Here is a 5,471-nt window from a genome sequence, read left to right as displayed (position 1 = left end):
TGCAAAAAAGTTTTGACTACAAGACAAAAAAACACAAGACCCAAAAAAACTCAAAAACTAGTTTTGAAAACTCATAATATAGCGATATCGAGTTTTTCCCCTTTATGTACAGCATTTCGGACTTGGGGTCCATGACTGAGTATTGTTGTATATGTCTCGTTACGTCCTTTAATTCTTTGTATATGAGTTTTAGGAAATGTTGGGCAGGTTTGAAACAGGTTGGTTGTGATTAGAAACAAAAAGTTGCTGCCCAGTTTTTGGTGTCTTCGCTCAAGCGAGGCTTTTGTTGCTCGAGCGAGCTCTGTGTTTTAGCTCCTTCGCTCAAGCCAGGGTTCCTTCGCTCGAGCGTGCGTCTGCGTCTAGTTTTGGACCTGAAGGTTGTGTTTCTTGGCTCAAGCGAGCTTTCCTTCGCTCGAGCGAGCGAGGACTATGTTTTGGGTTTCTTCGCTCGAGCGAGCGTGCTTCTGGGTTGCAGACCTGAAGCTTTGTGTTGTTGGCTCGAGCAAGGCTTTCTACACTCGAGCGAGGTTTCTTTGTGTCTGGTCGCTCGAGCGACCACTCCTTTGCTCGAGCGAGGCTCGAATATATCAGTTCACAGCAGCAGCTTCTTATTCACTTTTTTATCATCTCCTTTGCACAAACCCTAGATCGACTGCTCTCTCTCTCTCTCTCTCTCTCTACATATCTTCTCTCTACAAATACTCCATGTTCTAGGATCCTTCTACCCTAGTTCCTTTGTATAAAGTGTGGAGCTTGGCGTGACCTTCGTTTTGATCCAAAAATCTTTAGATTTGGAGCATCTTGAGTTTCGTCATCTTCTCCATTTGGGTCTCTTCTTTTGAGGTAGGGATACCCTACTGCATCTTATGAGTTTTGACATAAATTTTAGTCATTTTGATTAGGTGGTGTTGTTTGGTAATTTTGGCAAAGCTAGGGTTTGTTATGAAATTATAAAAAGGGGATTTTTAAATGTTAAACCCCATGTGTATGTAAGACCTTGGAAAATGGAAGTATTGTTGTTAAATTGATGAAATTGAACCTTAGGGTTGATATTTGAAAGAGGGGAAAATGCCCCAAATGTGTTGAATAATTAATTTGGAGAAATATGAAATTGTGTTGGAAATCATGAAATTGAGAATTTATGGGATTAAATGGCGTAGTTGGATAAATAAATCACTCACCTATGAGAATGTTGATATTTTATCTGTTTGATAAATATATTCTTTGTTTAGAAATAACTGCTTTGGGCTATCGGTGGAGGATAGTCTTGATTGTTGTAGACATTGTATATTGATTAGGGAAAACTGAAACTAATCACCTGGAATATGTCATCGAACATGACGGTTGGAATAATACATCGAATATGTGTATTGATTGATCATTGTATATGATAAGTGTTTAAATACATTGTATATGTATATTGTGTGTGAGGAGATAGGGGATGTACTCCATGGTTTGAGAGGAGATATGGGATGCACTCTCAAACTTGTTTGGGAGGAGATAGGAGATGGACTCCATTGATAACTAAGTTGGCCGGAGTGTCCAGGGTGAAAGTCCTGAAATCTTAATTACGTTTGCATGACATAGATAATTGAAGTATGGAAGTGTTTAATGTGAGATGTAGTCTCATTTGAATTGTGGATAACGGAAGTGTTTTAATATGAGTTGTAGTCTCATGTAATTGTTTGGCTAGATAATGAGCCAGGTTTATGAATGTGAATTGGATAAGTAAAGGAAAGTGGAATGAAACACAAATGTATTTGTCATGGAACTGGGATGTGTTGTAAAATTGGTTTATAGTGTTAAGCATTTATCGAATGCTAATGTTTTAGTTATTGCTCATACTTGGTTTAGTATATCTCTACTGGGCTTTGGCTCACTCTTTATGGGACATCATTTTCAGGTTCAGGTGATATGCCACCTCCAAGGACGTAGCTTGGGAGGCTTAGAGGCTGTGAGATCTTTTGTTGTTATCTTTTTGGTATTACATGTAAATTCAAGCCAAGAGCTTATTTTGTATAAAGAGTTAGACTCTTCTTTTGTTGTAACCAAGTGTTGACTTGGAAAGTTATAAGCCCGTAGGGCATTTACTTTTAATGTCAACATGTAATACTTTTGTACTTAATACTCTGATAAATGGAAATATGTTTTATTCTCTTATGTCTATGAATGTCAAGAATGTGGGGTTTATATGTACTATTTTGAGGGCGTCACACATCACCAAACAAGTTTTGAATTTAATTTTCTAAAAACTATTTTCAAAACTCATAACGAAACAAGTATTCAATTTTCAAAACCCAAAACCCAAAACTAATTTCAAAACTAAACCAAATGCAACAGAAATCATTTCAACTTTACAAAAAATCAATATGAACTGATAGTAATGAAAACATAGTAAGTGCTAGAAGTGCGAGAAAATTATATACCTTTTCACACTACATAGACAAAAGGCTTTACAAAAAGAATGTGCTCTTTATGAAGAAAAAAAAAAGTAGAGAGAGAGAGTTGAAGCTCATATCAAATGTGTTTAAAAAGGTTGTCACAACACAACTACTGTGTGTTTTATAAAAAATGTGGTTGTATATGTGTGTGTGCAGAGAGAGAGAGAGAGAGAGAGAGAGAGAGAGAGAGAATCACCACAAAGTAGTTCCACTGGTCTATAATGGTCTTCTAAATCAAAGAAGCATACAAATTGCACCTTGAAAGAAAATCAAAAAACGTAATCAAATCTTTGTTCAAATGGAAAGGGATTTGCTTTTTTCAAAGGGAATGGGATTGTTCAAAAATTGTCCAAACTTCTTTAGCCATTGTTGCAAAATAGATTTTAATATTTTAACCAAAATTACAACAGTTTTAAACCTCGATCTTTTACCTTAGAAATCCTATGTAACTGCTTTAAGACCACCATCGTGATCTATCAAACTAAATGAAATGATTTAAGATAGAACTTTTCTACTATAAGACTAAAATATAGCATAAAATTAAAATTTTAATTTTATCTTCAGCCAAACAGGAATAAGAAGTCAAACTTGTGAAACTGTATAACATTTATTATTATCGTGAGACCTAAAAATCACTGAAGTTCTAAATTGACACATTGACCTCATGAACCAAGAACTTCTTAGTGAAACATTGATCCTTTGAATTTCCTAAATTTCAATTCACTACTTCTCACCACAAAACATTATTTATCAAAAAGCAAATATATGAAATGTATCATACTCACTCAAGATTCTTCCAAAATAGAGCAATCAAATCAAACAAAAGTAAAAGAACCAGCAAAAGATCCAGCAATCACCAAACACCCACTAACTAACAGACCTAAAATATTATAAATTTGTTCAAATATTTATGAGTAATCAAACAAATGAAATAAAGAAAAATGTTTTGTGAGAAAAACAATTTATACCTTTGATTATATGAAAAACCCAACAACTGATGATATTTAGTAACAAAGATGTCAAAAATTGTGTATCTACAATACCAAAACAATTTTTGCAAGTAATATGAAATTACGTCATGTGTTGTTAAACCCAAAATAAACATATTCACTACAACAACACTAACTATTCACGGCATCATGTTTACGACATGCATTAAATGCATGTCGTAGTTAGTACATTCTACGGCATTTTTTTTTTACAAGCCGTTAATATTTTGTCAATAACAGCATACATACCATGTAAGTCGTTGATTCATATATTTATAGCATGCAAAAGTATGCCGTAAAAAATGCATGTTTTTACGACTTACAAAAATATGTCGTAAAATATTTGCACTTAAGACGACATAAATTTCATGTTAAAAAGTATTATAACTTTACATGGCATGCATTAACATGTCGTGAAAACTTTTGCAAAAAAAAAAAAAAAAAATTCAATCCGGAATTTTTTTATGGCATGCAAAAGCATGTCATAAAAAATGTATATTTCCACGGCATACAAAAATATGTCATAAAATATTTGTACTTAAGACGACATACATTTCATGTCATAAAATAGTACAACTTTACACGGCATGCATTAGCATGTCGTGAAAACTTTTATTAAAGAAAATTTCAATTTGATTTTTTTTTTTTTGATTTTAAAAAGCTAACAATTTCCAACCACACTTCTCACTTTAAATTTTCCTAATTGAGGAAAATGTAAAAAATAACTTATACATTATTTTATAATTTAGTGTCTCTTTTAAGAGATAATTGCGCCCAGTGGGATTTTGGCAAAAAAATTACATATTCATGAAAAAGTTTATAATTTTCAAAATTAATATTTATATGGCTTCTCACTAATTTGTAATTTTTTTTAAAAAAAAATTACCTTGATTTGATATTTTCCCTTCTTTTAATAATTTATATATTTTTTACTTTTTAGATGTGTCTAATCTGAATACAACTAAAAAGTAAAATATTTGTAAAAAAAATATAATATATACGAAATGTATTAAATTTTATATTTTTTTGAATTGAATGATTTTTTTAAAAAGTTAAAAATATTTTTTGTTAAATATATGTTAATTATTTGAATTTAAAAAGTAAAAAAAAAATTATTTAAAATATTTAAAAACTTACAATAACTAAAGCAAAAAAAAAAAAAAAAAAACTCAAAAACATTATTTTAGCCTCGTTCACCACTCTCCCAGACGACTCTCATTCTATCTGTATATATTTTTGCCCTAAACCCTCTCTCTCTCTCTCTCTATGTGCGAGCTCTCGAGCTCTCTTCGAGCATTGCCTTGATCGATCGCGCGATTTCGCATGGCCTCACAATGTATGTCATTTACTTTCTTTCCCAATCGATCAATTTTTCTCTGTTTCTCGATCATTTTTTCCCAAAAGCTTCGAATTCATCATTTCATTTGAAGTTAGGGTTTGGTGAGAGCCATGGAAATGTAGACTACGAAGCCAAATGCATTCTCAATCAATTGATCTCAAACCCTAACTGATCTCCATACGCTCTTCTGTATCGAACGATTCAGTGAGTTTGAAACTCATCATACTTCGTATTTTTTCTTGTGTGTGTGTTTACTAGATCAATTGAAGTTTGTATTGATAATTCAGTTTTTTTGGAGGTCTGGCAGATCACTAGACAAGTCAATTTCAACGCTTCAGATGGAGCTGGCTGCTACTCGAAGTTCTGAAGAGATGTGAAGATCTGATGAGTTCACTCACATCTCTGAATTGACTCATGAGGGCTTGCCAAGGAAGAAGGCTTTTATAGTTATTGGAATTAATACTACTTTTAGTAGTAGGAAGAGGCGCGATTCGGTCAGACAAACTTGGATGCCTCAAGGTGATAATTTGATATTGTCCTTGTGTGTATGTCCTATTATATCTTAATTTCATGGCTTTCCCTGACTAGCTTTTTGGGTTTGATTAGGAGAGAGACTTCTTCAATTGGAACAAGAGAAAGGAATTAACATCCGGTTCATGATCAGCCATAGGTAAATCTCTTGTCTGCATTTTCTCACAAGTT

At 33.0% G+C, this 5,471-nt stretch overlaps 1 long non-coding RNA gene across 1 annotated transcript; it reads left to right on the top strand.

The window, feature by feature from the left end:
* The first annotated feature begins 4,643 nt into the window (after positions 1-4,643).
* LOC145792475 (uncharacterized) lies at positions 4,644-5,216 on the top strand. The gene is made up of 3 exons (XR_014331872.1): positions 4,644-4,766; positions 4,861-4,973; positions 5,077-5,216. It is a non-coding gene; the product is annotated as an uncharacterized LOC145792475 (long non-coding RNA).
* The last annotated feature ends 255 nt before the right edge of the window (positions 5,217-5,471 follow it).

Source organism: Camellia sinensis, chromosome 6 (assembly GCF_055761805.1).
Source record: "Camellia sinensis isolate YWXY chromosome 6, ASM5576180v1, whole genome shotgun sequence".
In the NCBI taxonomy this organism is placed as follows: domain Eukaryota; kingdom Viridiplantae; phylum Streptophyta; class Magnoliopsida; order Ericales; family Theaceae; genus Camellia; species Camellia sinensis.
The sequence above is the reverse complement of the archived record's forward strand: the minus strand, read 5'-3'. Positions and strand labels throughout refer to the sequence as shown.